We start from the raw sequence: 19,577 nt of genomic DNA, 5'->3' as shown, positions 1-19,577 counted from the left end.
TTATCATTTTAAAACTGCCTGTTGTGAGAAAGGAAAGCTGGAAAGGCATAATAACAGTAATTAAGTGGGGATTGGCCAGGCGAAGCTGTCAACTGGTAACGTTGTCATTCATAAAGAAATCGTATGGCTGAAATGATGCTCAGAGTATTGCATTACACTCCGTCTTCTGGCGACGTGTAGCCAACAGAGCTCACTTTTTTATGGCTTTTGTCACTGTGATGGAACCCCGATGCATTCTGGGCCGCGTTAACTGTAGGCTTCGACACGTAGAGCACTGCAGCTCTGCGTAGGGCTAAGATGCGTTCAGCAGCTCAGCGCTACAAATGACCCGCAATATGCCAGAGTGCCCACGCGGGAAATAAAGCTTCCAGACATGAGACTCCATCATCACTGCGTTCGAGTGAGCGAAGTAGTGGGGCAGAGAGCATTTAACCATGCCTCCTTCGCTGGCCTCCCGTGTCTTGTTAAAAGCCAATGGCCACTTATGACAGAAATGATAACTGAGATGATGAAATGTAATGGGCAAAGGAGGGAAGGGGGCTTGGCTGCAGAAGGCTGGGGAAGTGGGAAGACACCGGAGCAGATGTGAGATCTGAATGGTCTTGATATAAAAGAGGAAGTTTGTCTCTGCTTAACAATCAGGTAGTGGTGATTTTCTAGATTTCTACCTGGGATCTCTAAATTACTGGTTTATGGAAGTGCAAATGCCAGCTCTGTTAAAAAAAGGTGGTTGAGGGTGCAGGCTTGGATTTAAAATTAGGAGTTTGACATTCATTTCAGATGGTTAGGTTACAGCTATTATCTCAATGAAGATAAACAAGAGTAAGCACCAACAAGTGCTTCGCAAAACATTAAAATATCATCCCAAAAGTTCATTTATTTCAGTAATTTGAGTCAAAAAGTACCGCTACATATGAAATAGATTTATTACACACGGAAAGTCATTTCTTCACATTTTAATAATTATCACTTACAGTGAATGGAGGCTCTACATTAAATTTTGAAGAAAATTATCTTATGGCCTGCACAATCATGTCAGGACTGCAGAAGCTGTTGAACTGACAGCTGTCCAGCAGACAGTCATTGTCAACATCCACATAATGGGAAAACCATAAAATGCTACTGCCAAATAAACTGGCTGTTCACATAGTGCATAAGAGCGTATTTATAGAAAGTTAAATGGAAGGAAAATGTTAGAAAGAAATACACTGGGATATTAGAGATCTTAGATTGTAAAGCTAAGCCCATTCAAGAGTTTGGGGAAAATTCAAATGAAAATGAGTCAATTCAAGAGCCACCACACACAGATGTGTCAGCATATAGACTCATATTGTCACATTATTTGGGTTAAACTGGGCTTAAAGAACTTTACTGTTGTTCAGCATTCCAAAGTGTCCTGTTTGAAGTTAGAAATAAAATTTGGATTTCATTGAGAGATCAGAGTCACAGACTGTAGAAGAGGGGAAAGGAAATATGTAAAATAACAATTCTTTGAGGTCTAATGTGAAACTGCTATAGTCAATGATGACTCCAATATAAATACAACCACTTGAAATACTACTGCGTTCTGCTCTAGACAAGTGTCAGAAAGGTGATGATTCTTCTTTTTTTTCATCTGGTGTGTTACCTGTTCACACTGCCAAAAGTACAATTCCAGTTTTGAAGACCGCTTGATTGGCAACCAAACTCACCTCAGCCCAGACCAAGAAATACAAATGAAGGTAAGGAAACTATTTTAAGACTCCTTCACACCATGACATGCCACTCTGCACTGATGCAGAAATTAGTGCAAAAGGAGCCCAGACTAAGTATGAGTGTATGTACTTCACTATGCATGGGCATGCTTTATAGTACACCGTTTCTATTAAAAACAACTTTAATTATTAATTTAATAAAAAACACTGTTTTATTCATCTTGCACAATTTTCCAGTTTTCTGAGGAACAAAATTTTCATTAGCTGTAAGCCACAATCATCTAAATTAAATCAAATAAACACATATGTGTCCCTCTGCCTTGAATGAATCTAAATAATAAACGAGTCACACTTTTGAGTTGATTTACCAAAATAAATCAACTTCTATCATATTGCAATGTGTTGAGATTCACCTGTTTGTGTGTAAATAACTTCAGTGTGAAACCAAATGGAAGTAGTTGTTGTTTGCAATAACTTTAACATGACTTGTGTAACCAATGAAGTTTGGAAAATACTTACCTACTGTATGTTATTTGTGTTTTAAGCATCTGATCAGTCTCAGTAATATAATACAATAACAATAGTTTCTTTACTTATCTATGTATTTAACCCATTTTATTCCTGATAAAAGTATGCAGCATTTAGTTGTTCTAAATGAAGCTCTATGCCAGTAAATGTCAAAGTTGGAACAGAATAAAGTAAAAAAGTTTATAACCTCTCTGATTCTCTGTCTCCCGCTTCATCGGCCGTCCTCTGAACCTCATCTGAGCACAGTCCCCACCACATGCTAAAACAAATCTGCCTGTCTCCAGACTGATGTGACCACCTCATACATCATGTTAAGGGTGAAAGCCCGCTTTAGACAGAACCGGTTCCCATCGAGCTCCAGATGGTTCCCTGCAGTCAGATTGTCAGCGTACACATGTTGGCAGCACCTTGTCTCTCACCCTGCTGCTAAAAGGTCAACTCCCTCGCTGTTGCATAGACCTGCACAGTCTAGTCTGGAAACAGTGCTGCACTTCATAATGTCCTTCAATGAACCCATTTGGACAGAATAAATTGTCGGGTGAAAAGTGTTGACTATGCAGAGAAAAACAACCCCTGAGCCTCTAGTTGCAACAAACACAACGCATCCAGTAATGTATAGTCCTGGATTATAGTTTTTCCTTGAGTTTTACTATTGTTATGGCTTCAGGAGAAAAATTGCACCGAGGAAGTAAGAAATGTTTTTCAGAGTTCCATCTTTTCCCTTAGCTGACAGCTATATCATTGCTTTTCTTTTATCTAATGCTTTCCGGAAATGTTCGGGATAGAGATGACTGAAGAATAAAAATTGTCTGTTTCCTATGTGGTTCACGGCAAATAGGATCCTTGAGAAAATCAAAATACAACCAGACTGAGTAAACGCTTGTTTCAGTTCAGCAGTCTGTGAGGCCGGCTTCAAATTGTCATAAAAATCTGAGCTACATGCATGAAATAGTTGGCACAGCAAACTGTATGGTTTTATTGGTATTTTGTTATATATAGTGTTACGACTGGAGTCGTTAGATGTGATTATGTAAATGAGTGTGCAGGTACTTGTTTTTGATTGGTGCCTGGAGGACGACGGGGGACGTCCGATTGGTGGCTTCCCGGATGTGACGAGTATAAAAGCGGCTGACGTGGACTTCCTGGAAGATCCCTCCTCTGCTCATCTCAACCGGCCACATTGTTTGTTTTGTTTGTTAAACTTCTTGGTTTGGAGTTTGTAGGAGTGAGCTGCCATTTATGTTGCCTTAGTTCTTTCCTGTTTTTTTAGTTAGAGAGGTAAGTTTTTGTCATTTGGTTTATTTATTTTCGGTTAGGTAAGTTGATTATTATTTAGATAGTTCCTTTTGTTTGTTGTTTTGGCACTAGCTCATTCTGACGTTATATGCTCCATTTTTGTTATATTTAAATCAAACATATTTTTTAATAAATATCACTGTAAAATGTTTAACTTTGTATGTGTTGGCTGTTTGGGATGGGACGAGGAGGGACCTTTCATGTTATGATCTGGCCACCCCTAGACGGGTCGTAACATGAATTGGGGGCTCGTCCGTTCAAACCCCTCCCAATTTTGAATTTGGGTCTGTGTCTTCTCTCGTTTTCTTGGTAAGTGTTCATTGTTCTGATTGGCAGTTTTATTTTGTGCACGGGGGAATTATGGAGAAGGGATTTTCCCTTGCTGATTTTGTAAATTCACCTTCTTGGGTAAAATTAGAAAAATGTAGAAAAGCGGACCTAATTATTGTGGCTGACCATTATGATGTTGAGGTGTCTTGCAGTGATAGAAAATCGGAACTGAAGGAAACGCTGTGTGAACAACTGGTGGAGAAAGGTGTGTTGCACATGACTGCAGTGGAGGAAGCTGGAGACGCCGCACTTGGAGCGGTTGTTGGCGCAGCACTGGCTGATGTGGCTGCTGCAGTCTTGGAGATTAGCCAAGATTCTAAACCTCTTGAAGGTATGTCGTCTGAGAATCTGCGTCTCGCACTCCATATCAGGGAGGTGGAGAACCGCAACAAGGAGCTGGAAGTGGAAGCCATGCATCTGCGAATCAGAGCTCTTGAGCTCCAAAACAGTGCTCCTGCAGTTTCACCAAAACCACCAAGCACAGATTCTTCTATTTCTGTTTCTTTTGACATTAGTAAGCACATCACATTGGTTCCGCCATTTCGTGAGTCTGAGGTCGACTCTTATTTTGGCGCATTTGAGCGCATAGCCGCTGCTTTGAGCTGGCCGAAGGAATTCTGGTCCCTTTTGCTACAGTATAAGCTTGTTGGAAAAGCCCAAGAAGTGTGTTCCAGTTTGTCTATTGAGCAGAGTCTAGATTATGACACTCTTAAGAAAACCGTGTTGCAAGCTTATGAACTTGTCCCCGAGGCATATCGTCAGAAATTCAGAAATCTTAATAAAACTGCTAATCAGACATTTGTTGAGTTCGCACGAGAGAAGAACGTTTTGTTTGATAAGTGGTGTCATTCTTGTAAAGTTAAAACTATTGGTGATCTAAAATCTTTAATTTTGTTAGAGTTTAAAAAGTGTCTGCCTGAACGGATTGTGACTTATTTAAATGAACAGAAAGCGTCATCATTGATGAACGCAGCGCTGTTGGCTGACGAATTTATTTTGACTCATAAAACTGTGTTTTCTTCACAGAATTCGTTTCAAGAAAATTTTTGTGAACGAAAAAATGTATTTTCAAGGTCAGTAAGTCGAAATGTGCCATCTGTTGCTTCAAAATCAAACAACCGTGATTGTTTTTATTGCCACGCACCTGGACATTTAATTGCTGCGTGCCCAGTCTTGAAGAAAAAAGAAGCTAAAAGTATAAAAACTCCTGCGGGTGTGGGATTTATAAAGTCAGTTTCCCAGCCGAATGTACGCGGTGATATTCAACAAAAACCTAAAGTTGATGTTGATCCGCAGTTTTTGCCATTTATTTCGCAGGGTTTTGTTTCTTTGACGGGTGAGGAAAAAGATCAAGTCCCAATCACAATCCTTAGAGATACAGGTGCTTATCACTCTTTTTTGTTGGAATCTGTGCTACCTTTATCTAGTCAAACATCTTGTGGTTCAGATATTCTTGTGTGGGGAATAAAAATGAGCGTAACCAAAGCCCCTTTGCACATGGTGCACTTGTGTTCACCATTAGTTTCGGGACGCGTTAAAGTAGCCGTGCGTCCGCAATTACCTATTGAAGGAGTTTCCTTCATTCTTGGTAATGATCTGGCTGGCGGAAAAGTGTTTCCTCCACCAGAAGTTGTTGATGACCCAATTTTGTTTACCCTTGTTGATGAATCAGCTGCCACTTTGGATGTGTTTCCTGCGTGCGCAATTACACGCGCGCAAGCTCGTAAAATGGGTGAAATTGTGGATTTGTCTGGGTCTTTTATGGCTACACTTGATGAAAATGGCTTTGATTCAAATGACTCTGTAAAAATGTTAAAATGTGACGTCTCTGAACTTATTCCTGCAGATAAAACTTTGAGTTTGAACATTAATAAGGAGATGTTGGTCAAAGCGCAGCAGAATGACCCGTCACTGAGTTCTTGCTTTTCTGTTGCAGATAAGAATGGATTTCAAACTCAAGTGACCTATTTTGTTGAAAACGGTGTTCTGATGAGGTCCTGGTCCCAAGATTCAGGTGATCTACATAGAATAAACCAGGTGGTTGTGCCAAAAGATTACAGACCTCAGATTCTGAGCCTCGCACATGATGCCAGCTTGGCTGGACATCTCGGTGTTAAAAAAACGTATCACCGTGTGTTACGTAATTTCTTCTGGCCTGGGTTAAAGTCTGACGTAGTGAATTATTGTAGGTCATGTCACATATGCCAATTAGTGGGAAAGCCAAATAAACCAATTCCACCAGCGCCTCTTCATCCCATTCCAGCGCTCGGCGAACCATTTCAACGAGTTTTATTGGACTGTGTGGGCCCTTTGCCAAAAACCAAGTCGGGTTATCAATACATCTTAACTCTGATGTGTGCTGCCACTCGTTTTCCGGAAGCTATTCCATTACGCACGTTAAAGGCGAAGAACATTGTGAAAGCCCTCAAACTTTTTTTCGACTTTTGGTTTACCTAAGGTTGTTCAAACGGATCAAGGGACAAATTTTATGTCAAAGGTCTTTGCTCAAGTTTTGAATGAATTGAAAATTAAACATCAAACCTCCAGCCCTTATCATCCAGAGTCACAGGGTGCGCTGGAAAGGTTTCATCAAACCTTGAAAATCATGTTGCGCAAATACTGCCTTGAATCTGATAAAAGTTGGGACGAGGGTCTTCCACTTCTGCTATTTGCAGTTAGAGAAACCATCCAGGAATCCCTTGGATTCAGTCCGGCAGATTTGGTATTTGGACACACTGTTCGTGGTCCGCTCCAACTCGTTAAAGAGAAATGGTTGTCAGAGTCGCGTCAAACTGAACATAATGTGTTGGATTATGTTCGTAGTTTTAGAGAGCGCCTTTTTCATGCATGTCAGCTGGCCCAAGAAAATCTGGCTAAGGCTCAGAATAAAATGAAAGCTCGTTATGATAAAAAAGCTGTGAGTAGAAATTTCACTCCAGGTGAAAAGGTTTTAGTACTACTTCCCTTGAGTGGATCGAGTCTTCATGCACAATTTTCAGGACCGTATGAGGTGGAGAAAAAAATAAATGAAACAAACTATGTGATTAAGACTCCGGATCGAAAACGAAAAACGAGGATTTGTCATATTAACATGCTCAAACGTTATGTTTCCAGGGAAGGCATTGTAGATAACACCTCTTTTGTTACCCCTGTTTCTGTTTGCTCTTCACCCCCACCATATCATCTGGCAGATGACGATTTGAGGGAGAACAGCGGTTGCATGCCTGTGACCCGTTTGCGGAACTCTGAAGTGATGGGAAATTTGGAATCTTTTCTATCTCATTTGTCACAGCCTGCCCGAAAAGATGTTACTGACCTGATTGAAGCTAATTTATTACTTTTCTCAGATCATCCGCACCAAACATCCGTGCTGTTCCATGATATTGATGTGGAGGTTGAGAAGCCAATTAAACAACATGCTTACAGAATAAATCCAACAAAGCGTGTTTTGATGCAACAGGAAGTGGCTTACTTGATTGAACATGGTTTAGCAGTACCCAGTAACAGCGTGTGGAGTTCGCCCTGCCTCCTAGTCCCAAAGCCAGATAATACATTTCGGTTTTGTACAGATTACAGGAAGGTTAATGCTGTCACCAAATCCGATTCTTTTCCACTTCCTAGAATGGAAGATTGCATTGATCGTGTTGGCTCCGCTAAATTTGTCACAAAGTTGGACCTGTTAAAGGGTTACTGGCAAGTTCCGTTAACACCAAGAGCTTCCGAAATTTCTGCTTTTGTAACTCCTGATCATTTCCTCCAATATACCGTTATGCCTTTCGGGTTGCGTAACGCACCCGCTACATTCCAACGTTTAATGCAAAAGGTATTATCGGGAGTGAAAAGTTGTGAAGTATATTTGGATGATGTAGTTATTTATTCTGCCACTTGGACAGAACATCTGGAAACTCTTTCGGAAGTGTTCAGTCGTTTTTGTGATGCCTCTCTCACATTGAATCTCTCGAAATGTGAGTTTGGAAAAGCCACAATCACTTATCTAGGAAAGCAAGTTGGTCAAGGACAAGTACGTCCTATTGCTGCTAAAGTGCAAGCGATAATTGATTTTCCTATCCCACAGACAAAAAAGGACTTGCGTCGCTTTTTGGGAATGTGTGGTTTTTATCGCGGGTTTTGTAAAAATTTTTCAGATGTGGTTAGTTCATTGACTGAACTTGTTAGTCCTTTGAAACCTTTTATTTGGTCTTCCTCTTGTCAGGTCGCGTTTGAGTCCGCTAAAGCATTGTTGTGCAGTGCACCAGTGCTGGCTGCGCCAGATTTTGAGCGTCCTTTTAAACTTGAAGTTGATGCAAGTTTGTGTGGTGCTGGAGCTGTGCTTCTGCAAGAAGATGCGCAAGGCATAGAACATCCTGTCTGCTACTTTTCGAAAAAGTTTAATAAACATCAGTTTCATTATAGCACAATCGAAAAGGAAGCTCTTGCTCTGTTACTTGCGTTACAGAACTTCGAAGTTTATATTGGTTCTAGTGCACGACCTGTCCAAGTGTTTACCGATCATAATCCGCTGGTCTTCGTTTCCCAGATGCGAAATTCCAACCACCGACTGATGCGCTGGTCTCTGCTGCTGCAAGATTTTAACTTGCAGATTAACTATAAAAAGGGTAAGGATAATGTATTAGCTGATGCTTTATCTAGAAGTTTTTAACTCATTTGAATTAAACACTTAGGGGTGTGTTTAATTCTTGTGAATGGGGGTGTTACGACTGGAGTCGTTAGATATGATTATGTAAATGAGTGTGCAGGTACTTGTTTTTGATTGGTGCCTGGAGGACGACGGGGGACGTCCGATTGGTGGCTTCCCGGATGTGACGAGTATAAAAGCGGCTGACGTGGACTTCCTGGAAGATCCCTCCTCTGCTCATCTCAACCGGCCACATTGTTTGTTTTGTTTGTTAAACTTCTTGGTTTGGAGTTTGTAGGAGTGAGCTGCCATTTATGTTGCCTTAGTTCTTTCCTGTTTTTTTAGTTAGAGAGGTAAGTTTTTGTCATTTGGTTTATTTATTTTCGGTTAGGTAAGTTGATTATTATTTAGATAGTTCCTTTTGTTTGTTGTTTTGGCACTAGCTCATTCTGACGTTATATGCTCCATTTTTGTTATATTTAAATCAAACATATTTTTTAATAAATATCACTGTAAAATGTTTAACTTTGTATGTGTTGGCTGTTTGGGATGGGACGAGGAGGGACCTTTCATGTTATGATCTGGCCACCCCTAGACGGGTCGTAACAATAGTTTTTCTTAAACTATGAAATTGTAGTATTTCAAAGTTATCGTACCTTGATAATCTCATAGATGCCTTGGAGGGTGTAAAGTTATATCTATCTAGCTCTTAGCCCGCAATTATCCCTTCACACTATAAGAGTTTTGGAAATAATTCTGTTTTACATTTATTCTACACTTATTTTCAAAAATGTTAACTGCTTAATAACTGCCTTATCAAAGTAGCAAGCATTTCTTTGCTATCTGAAATAATAATCGCCAAAACCTTTACTTTGTATGTTTTCTGAGATGTAACTAAAAATGTAAACAATTTCATCATTTCTTGACAAATGCATTAAGTGTTGAAGATTTGTGATGGTTTGGCTATTTTGTGGTTTCAGTAAACAAAGCAGGCTAGCTTTTAGCCTGCAGCTCTGCTGCTTTTCACCGTGTCACATCTTACTCTTAACTCCCATGAAAATTTCTGCCATTTTTCTGTTGAAGCAGAGTGCTGGGGGGCTCATAATCTGTGTTCAGCTGTCAAAATGATTTATCCAGGCAGCTACAAAAAAAAACAAAACAACAACAAAAAAAAAAAAAAACACGTGGACAGGGGTGTGCGTGCGTGCGTGTGTGTGTGTGAGAGAGAGAGGGTCGGTTTGTGCCTTCCTCGCTCTGCCTTTCCACGTTGTGTACTTGTGAAGTGTAAGCCAATGCAAAGGAGCCTGGTGCCAGTGGTGTCTCTCACCCAAAATATTTTCCCTTCACAGTGAAATTTCAAGCCTCTCAGAGAGATGTCGTGTGGTGCATTTACTGGGCAGAGATAACAGGCCGAGGCGAGCGCACGAATCCCGGTCCCATTCAGTCTTCCCGCCGCTCCCCTTCGTGTGTGTTTGTCGTGCGTTTAAAAAACGGCAAAACAGAGACTCGCATGAAAAGAAGAGCTTATGACTGTGAATGTTTTATGCACTGGAAATAATGACATATCTCACCCCACTAGCGGATACTTGCTCTCACGTCTTTCGCGGGTGTGCGCAGAAACCTGCCATACCTGCAGCAAAGGAAGCTAAGCCTGGTGCCCTTGCTCCCAAAGATAAACCCCTAAAGCTTGACTGACACATTGAGCACTCTCAGACCACACACACATACACACATGCATAAATGTGCCCACACTAACTTTCTGTGTTTTATCTCCATTATGATTTTGTTGTCTCTCTGTGTTCAGAAGGGTCAACTTTGCTTCTCATAATGCAGCCAAAACCCAGATGTGTCACGCTCCCCCTTTTTTGTTTTTGTTTATACCTCTTAGTCGATGTGATTCCTTATAAATGTTAGCTTTTTGAGCATCCTGAAACACAGAGCGGCATGAATACTAATAAGAGCATCAAAGAGTCTTCAAGCTTCTCGAGCGTCTCACCAAGGACTCAAGATTGATAGGAATGGTGAAATGGGAAGATGCAGTGGTCAGAGCTGAGAAAAATTACATTTGATAGGCTGAGAAGCAACCAAAAAATAGAAAAAACGAGGACTTGAATTTGCAGATAATTTTAAAAAATACAATACTTTATTGAAGGCATTGACAATAAGAAGCTAGCGAAAATTTATTATGCTGTTTTTGTTTTGATTAACTTTTTTATTATCTTAGGATATGCTTTCAGCACACATGTGTGCCTTTAGATTTCTAAGAGCTACTGCAGTTAATAATTAGCACATTCAGTGATGTTATTCATATATATTTTATGTTTTTTTTCTGCTTCACATTTGTGAAACATTAAATGCTGTGTTGACAAAACTGGTACTTGTTTAATCTGATTTTTCAGGTGCGAACAAATGCTGTTTATGCTTTTAACATTAGTATCATCAGCTCTGCATATAAACCCCGTTGGTGTTAACTGTATGAAAAATGTATTCATGTCTTTTTAGATGAGTATTTTAGAATGGTATTGCATTTGGGAATGTTGAGCAAATTATGAACTCACTGTTCGTCTTTATAATCTGGATTTATTGGACTATGTGTTTTTGTTCTGAAACTTAATTTGCATTAACTTAATTGATTCAAACTGAATGCAGACTAGCCTGATAAAAACCAGCCCTTTACTCTATGCTTTGCTTCGTGCAGAACGAGGCGGCTGTTAATGTTAATTCGATATTTAAAAGAGTGGCCTACATGGACTGAACAGCTTCATTCATTGCCGCCACTGTTAAAACTACAGGCAAACTCTAAATCAGCGTCAACAACTTATCCTTCTGTTTGCTGATTGCTCCAGTTAATATTCAATCAGCGAAATCAAGCTCAATGAGAGAAATTCCTAACTGATTACTGAAGGAAGATGAGAACTGTATAGGAAACCAAGGGCCAGACTAAATGTAGACTAAATATATCCCTGATATTATACCTATTTGTCATTTTCTTCTCTTATCTGAACATGAAAATGCTCAAGTGAGTAGCCTATTGTTTCTGGTATGTGAATATGTTTCCGAAAGATCTAAGAAGTGATACAAACTAGAATAACAATACGTTTTCTAGCAAACAGGGTTTTTATATATTTATATATATACTGCTCAAAAAAATAAAGGGAACACTTTAAGTGTTAAACACCTGTTTAAGTGTTCCCTTTATTTTTCTTGAGCAGTGTATATATATTCCTTTATTTAATCAGGTAAACCCCGTTGAGATCTAGATCTCATTTTCAAGAGGGACCTGAGCAAAAAATTTGCAATACATAGCAACCTGGTTACAAGATAAAAACAATTAATACATATGCACAAGTATAAAACAATAAAAACAATTTAAAAACAATGACACTGTTTCATAGAATCGTGTTGCCTATCTTCTTTTGCCAAACTCCTTGCAGAAAAATGACCTATATTTTAAGCTGAAAAATTGAAAAATGAGATTTGGAGAGTGTGAGAATACAGAGGTTGAATCACCCAGAAATACGAACAAGAGAACATGAATCCTGCAGATCCAGACATCTATAGGACATTTCAGTGGTTTAGTCAGCAACTTTTCATGTATGGAAAAAGTGAATGAGCTGGAGCATGGGAACATTAAAGACATTTGTTTATTTCTATGCTACACAGCAATGATGAATGCCCCAAAAGCACATTTTTGCTGAAGAAATAACACATAACATAAAACCACAACATCCTGTCACAAGAATACGTGTGATGCAAACCATTTATCACACGTGCAAACCATTTTAATTTATTTGCAAGGGGAAATAAATTAAAAGTCAAACAGTGTGAAGAAGAGTTCTTTTGACAGATGAATCCAAAGCTATATTTATTATCTAACATTAAAGATGTTAATGAGAAAGTGCAGATGATTCATGTGATAATTTGGAATCCGTGTTTTCCCACAAATACAGCTTAAAAATTCAAGGATCCGACTGGGTTTTGGTTCGTCTTGTCTCCTTCCTCTACTTGAAGGAGAAAAAAGAAATTATGGAAAGGATTGTACAGAAATTGTGGAATGTGGCTTGACTTTTGTTAATATATATAGTGAATGTGTTTGAATGTATAACCGAAAATGAAAAGACCAAAGCAGAAAACTACTTTCACTTAAGCAGATCTCTGAATGAAGCAGCTACCAGCACATTGACTCCCACAATGTGCACCAGAGGATACGCTGCTACAAGCTCATAGCAAATGCTGAGGACATTTGTATGCTCACATAACTTCTATTCAGAACATCTCCAGAATATTTTAGTAGTACAGTATGCATGTAAGAAAAAGATGAACATGTTCCAGAAAAACAGTAAAAATATGATACTGTTCACACCTCAAAAAAAAGCAAACAACGTTTTTTAAAAGGTTTGTCGGCCTCCATCTAAAAGGAAACACGGCAATCAGAGAGGGGGAAGACATGCAGCAAACGTCGCCAGGCCGGGAATTGAACCTACGACCACCACCATGAGGATCAAGGACTCAATACTTGGGTTGTGCCCCGCCTCTGCGCCACCACAGCACCCCCAAAAAGCTAACAACTTTATGCTCACTTATAACATGGGTAAAATGGTATACTATAGAAAGTATCTGCCAATGAACAAGTACTTTGTCATCAACATTAAGAAGTTAGTTTTGTCTTATTTCAAGTGTACTGAGAAATTTGCCCAAGAAACAAGACCAAAAATACAACATTTTGTACTTTTGCCCTGTATTTCAACAGAAAATCCCAAAAATGAACTTTGCATTTTCTTATCATATCTGTATTCATGTTACAAAGCTTGATCTACGACGATATTGTCACTTGTGTAATATCTTTACTCTGTTTATATCCACATAAGCACATTGACATTTTTCAAATGTCAATGAAATCATAACACGATTGCATGTGGTGTTGATGCAGTGGAATAAAAAAAAATGCTTAAAAAGAAGCAAATTGAACCAAAATGTTCAATTTGTAACATCTCCTTCTGTTTTATGTATGTATCTTGTTTATTGTTTCTTCCTAATTTGATTTTACTTCCCTCAAGTTGACATCTGCACCTTAGGCTTATATCAGCCACGTAACTTCCAGGAAACTGCTGAAATAAAAATACATCTGTCCAGTTCTTGGCCTGCTGCTCAATCATTCTGGGGCCCACCCCTGCAAGTTCCGGTAAAAGTGCGTTTTTCCTAAATGGCACCCATGTTTCACTATAGCAACAGCACGCCTGATCCAATAGGAACTGAGGCAGAAAATAAACACGCACTCATAGACAGCCGAAGCAAACAGCGGTGGGTTGATGAGATCGAAACAAAACTCCATAGGAGTCACTCAACACTCCAAACAAGGGAAACGCTTCACTTGCAAGAGTGTGACAAAACTCTTCAAATGATGACTCCACTTGATCTACTTAGATCGCTGGTTAATCAGTAACTATGGGTGTAATTGAGTGGACGTTTAAATGAACTCAAACGGGGCACATCAAAAGATGAGTAGCATCAGCGCGATTGGATGCTACAAAGCTGCACCTCTGACATATTCACCCTGGTGATTTTAGGAGACCCCACACTTTCCCGCTAACATCAACAAGAATCTAATGGCTATGATGCAACATTTCCCGTGGTGTTCAGTAAAGTTGATAAGATACTGAGCAGCAAACTACTTACACAGCTGAACATAGTAAAAATCAACCTGTTGATGGAACATAAGTATTATTGCCATTTATGTGTGAAAACTGTGCAGAGTGGCAGAGCTAAAACGCATCTGGAAATGCTTGATGTTTTTTCTTTTTTTTTTTTTTGAGCAAACAGCTATTTGGGGGGAAACCGGTTTTCACATAGAGCTAGTTTGATTTGAATAACTGTCATTAACAACTCAAACCACATTTGGAGACTGAATTTTATATTTTCTGGTTGTCTTTATTAGAATTTGTCTGACAAAAACACTCCAAAAACAGAACAAATCTAAGAGGGGGCAAGCAGTTTTTCATGGCAATGTATATTTAGCATTTGCCTTATGTGTACAAAGACCAGCATAATTATGATGACATGAAAGAGAACTTAATAAATAAGCATCATATCATATCGTGTTTTCAGATTTGAGTTCTTGGGAGAGAGCCAGCGAGGCCTTTGAGACGAGAGCAGATGGGAAACCTATGAAGAGGGAGTGGTGACCCATGTTATCGTGAGGCTCAGATTTGCACCCTCTAGCATTTTCTTGAGAAAACACCACTAATCCAACCAGAGTAGGTCATGTCAAGTATATGCGTTCACATTCAGGCAGGCCACAAGGACCTACATACACACACACACACGCCCACCCCCTACACTACACAAGCCCACACACAGCTTACTCATGGTTTTGGCAAAGGTGCACAGGCTTCTCAAGCTTTGGCAAAATGACATGCACAGGCATGAAAAGATGGGGGAGAAGAGTTGCAGAGAGTGGGAGGAGAATTTATCAAAGGATCATTTTTGGAACATCTGGGCCCACAATCAGCATCCTCCTCCCTTCTAATTAACTTCCTTGCATCCTCATTTACACCCTGCATCCTGTCCTTTTCCATCTTGCGCCTTTCTTTCCAGTAGATTCCCCTTTTTCTGCACACCGTTTCCTCACAGAATCCCCTTCTATGTACGCACGGCAGCGAGAGGCACGTCTCCCCCCAACTCCCTCTCCCCCAGTTTGCGTTTAATGGAAGCAAATGCAAAAATTCACACACACCCCACACCCCCGCCAACACTTCAAGAAGACGCAGATATGCATGCACACATGGCTTGATGCAAGGTTGGATTCTAATGCCATCGTCATGGTAACACTCCCTCGCTTCTTTGTTTGCACAAACGAACGGCGCACACATCCCAGGAATCTGTGAGGATTCTTATGTAACTACACAACCCCACGCACAAATGAGAGAGACACACAGAAAGACGGAGAGGCAGATAGACAGACGGGAATGAGTCAGTGCTACAGCACATATTGAGAGCATCTGTCATCAATGTTACCTTTCACTATGACAAGAACAGTATGTACCGCTGTGTTACTTCAGGCTCATTATAACCCACATTCTAGCTAACACACACACGCACCCCCCCACACGCACACCCGCATACACACACACAACAAAGGTATCTTCAGCGCAAAGGAAGATGTTGGGAATAGCTGTTCGACTAGTTACGGCAACACCACTCATGCATCAGCATACTAATTACTTTGTTGCCTCCGTGAGGGCGCCTGTGGCTTTTAGGTGAGAAGGGAGTCGGGGTCAGCAGGCGATTCGCTATGGATGTAATGAAAGGAGCTGTAATTCGTTCATGGTGGCAGAAAATTGTGTCGGAAACAGAAGGGAGAGATAACGCCTTGCGCTGGCCTTTTTCTTCGTTCTTTTCATCGGGGTGTATTGATTGGAGTGTGGTGGAATGGGCAAAGGGCAAATGTGAAAGCATATGCCATTCAGGAGGAGAAGGAGCATTTCAGGATGTCATGTCATACCTACTCTGCTATTTATCTTAGTACGCGCATGAATGGATAAAATATTCCATCTGTGTGAGCTGAACTTCAATAGACGCCTTAGAAGCACAGAGGAGTCCGGTTTCATTGGTGCAGGACTGAACAAAGTCTCCTTTTACTTTCTTACTTTTCTTCCAGTTGAGGCACAGGTCATGTTATGTTTCTTAAAAGGAAAAACCATCAAACCTTTTCAAAATTTGCAACACCAAGAGGGGCGTTAATCCAATAAGAGTCTAGATATTTGCGATAACTCTAGAGAAGCTGTAAATAATCAGGTGGAAGAATCTGTCAAAGACGTGCGATTTAAACGTGATTCCACATATGCGACAAAATTCGTATAGTTAAAAACTGCGCAGTGGTTTATGCTGTAATTCTGCTCTTAGTGTGCCACTATTCTTAATTCTGTTTGAATATATATTTGTATTTTTAGATTTCTTTTTGAATCTACATGCTGTTGCACTGGAATTTCCCAACTGAATATTTCAATTCTAGTCTATTCTAAATAATGCAAGTTTCCTTCATCATGTTGCATCCTAAAGCTTGCTTCTGTCAGCCCCTCCAGCAACCCAGTACTCACCTCAGGCTCTGAGGCCAGAGACTTCCTCCCCAGTCGTTTGAAACAATGAATCATTCTTCTTTTATTTACGCTCTAGTCTTTGGTGATCTATTGCATAAAATCTCCACAAAAAACTTCTAAGTTTGAGAAAAAAAAAAAAAGAGGAAAAAGAAAAAGTTCAAGAATGAATACATATGCAGCTGATGGAACTATGAAATGTGAGAATGATAAAAAAAAAAGTGTTTGGACAGCAAAACATACAGATTTCTACAACCCGTAGAGATAAATCATTGCAAAAACTGTGCACCAGCAAAGCCTCTTTGTTTTTCTTTTTGGAAACAGAGAGAAAATCCTTTTTTCTCTGCAGAGAAAGGAAAAACAAATATTGTGGCGGAAAAAAAAAACAAGCCAGAGCAATGAAACAAGGAAGATGTATCCACTTGTCTTGAAGTCACAGAACCCCCCCAAAAAAAACCCCAAACATTATGTGTGACATTGTATATTTAATAACAGCCTGTTGCAGTCTGTCACAATATTTAGCAAAGTTAGATATCTTGGGACCTACATTGATAGTATTCAGCCAATATGGATGACCTTTTACGGTTTACCCGTGTTGTGGAGCACAGGCACCGATTCCGTAGGTGCTTCAGGGTTGGAACACCCAAGGAGAATCCCTGCAAGCGTGGTGAGCACCATCAGTATATTTTACAGGTCCAGATAGGACTATTATTAGCCTATTATTTGCTATGGCTAATGTACCGCACCTTCAGGCACCATTACTATCCCTTAATTTATATCCACAAAACCATACCGTTTCAGAGCAGGAATCAGTCACAAAGTTGTTCATAGCAACCTTATTTCTTATCCAATCTTCATCAACTGCCTTAAATTAAAGCAGAAAAAAATGCTTATGTTTATCAGAATATGTACACTGATTTATATTAAACAAATAAATTTATTGATTAACATTATGCACTTCTTTCTGTCCCATTTTATTACACTTAAGTTTGAGGTTGCACTGTGACAAAGATGCAAAAAGTGGCATGAATATCGCAAATCACTGTCTAAAGTACAGCTTCAGTATATCTTCTGTGATCCATTAAATGAATGCAGATTCTGTCGACACCGTCCCCTCGATTAATGGGTTAATTGTTGACCAGTCCACCTCCAACCAGCAAACTCGGTTTAAAATGAAGAAGCAAGAGAAACAAGCTCAAATAACTGATCTACGACAAAGTTCAGAAAAAATAAATAATTTGTTGCTTCCTATTCTGTAACATGAACTAAGAATAACAGTCAAATCGACAAGCTTGCAGAGCCTACAGCAAGAATATCCGGTTCTAGTTTATGTTACTGACGAGCCGTTCCATCCTTTATTACCACCTAGTTCAAGGTGATCAGGTGAGGAGGGATGGTAACTGTTGGCCAGCGGCTCACACACAATTGGCTTTTAAAGATTGCTGCATCTGAAAAAAGTCTCCTGAAGGAACCGGGGGCCAATCATCTCCAAGACAGAGCATGTGTGTGTTTATGGCACTGTCCGTGGTGCATGAAATCTGACAGCCAGGGTCTGCTGAAGCACCTGCCTGCAGACACGCACCGACGCATTCATGCACACGGACAAACACATGCCGAAGCTCGTAATTGGGCTCCTAAAGCCAAAGGAAAGGAAAGGAAGAAGAGGGAGGAAGAAAACACTTTTTGTGTTGTATGTGTGTGTGCGTGTGCGTGTGTGTGCAAGTGCTTTTTTGTGTTTCAGTTTGAATGCCCTGGCACACCGTCGACTTTGTAAAACCAGGCAATTTCCTGTGAAGCCGTCCAAGTGTGACAGCTGTAGTTGCCTAATGGGCAAGGCTTAGGAAACGAGGCATTACCAAAATCCAGCAAACTCAATTGTATTAATCCTTAAGATTAACAGCTTTAATTCTCAACATGTTTCCTGCGTGAAAAGTCTCATTTCCTCATCTAAAATGAGAGTAGGACGTGAGGCGAACATCCACATACCTCTGGTGATTGGCTGAAGTATTCCTACCGTAAAACATTTCAGACGTTTTGTAATTTCACCACGAAATTCTGTATTTTGTTGGGATTTTATGTGGCGGAGCAAAACAAAGTTGTCAAAATGAAAAGGATACACGGTTTCAACTCGTATTTAACAAAAAAAAAAAGAAAATCTGAAACTTGTGAACACATTTAGTCAGCTCCTCTGAGAGAAATTTCTGTACAGAATTGCTGAACCACTTTTCATTGCAATGTCAGCTTCAGGATTGTTAGGGTGTGTTTACTTCAGCCATTTTCAAGCATTGCCACAGATTCTCAGTTAGATTTTTCGTCTAGGTGACATTAGTTAAACCATTTCACTCAGGCTGCATGGTTCACATTCACTTGGAGCATCTTCCACATTGTGGTGGAAAATTACTACACGTTAACATCTGCTGATCATGTTACATTAAATGCTTGTGAACTCTCACCAAGAGAACTATTTGGGTTACATGTACAAGGTTGGAAGTTGTTTTCTACAGCTGCCTCAGAACCAGACTCTCTTGACCCTCGTTTTTAATTCATTATCCTTGGTATAAAACTCATGTGTTGCCTCTGCCAGGCAGAGCTTTTCACCCAGGCCTGCTTCATTATTGATTGTCCAACAAGCTCTCTGTATTGTCCACAATATATGAATAAACCTGATTGAGTGATTTCACCTGACAGTGCTTGGTAAAATAGTTTTTTCCACAACACATATCCATGCTTAAGAGAATCATGGCATGACGGAGACGACAAGTTCTGGATGATGTGAAATGTTAGTTTTCTTTCACACATAATCCCTGCAGGTCACAACGACTACGTTCAGGCACAACTAGCCAGTGAACCTTGTTGTTGTGTCCCCAACGAACTAACAAATTTTATATTTCATCGGTGGCTTTCTGTTTGCCACTGTTCCATGAAGAACAGCTGTATAATGATAAGATTCACTCTATGTACTAAGTAGGTGACCTCTGAAGTCGGCTTGTTACACTGGAT

The sequence above is a fragment of the Xiphophorus maculatus genome, chromosome 23 (genome assembly GCF_002775205.1).
Source record: "Xiphophorus maculatus strain JP 163 A chromosome 23, X_maculatus-5.0-male, whole genome shotgun sequence".
Lineage (NCBI taxonomy): Eukaryota > Metazoa > Chordata > Actinopteri > Cyprinodontiformes > Poeciliidae > Xiphophorus > Xiphophorus maculatus.
Note: the sequence above shows the minus strand (reverse complement) of the source record.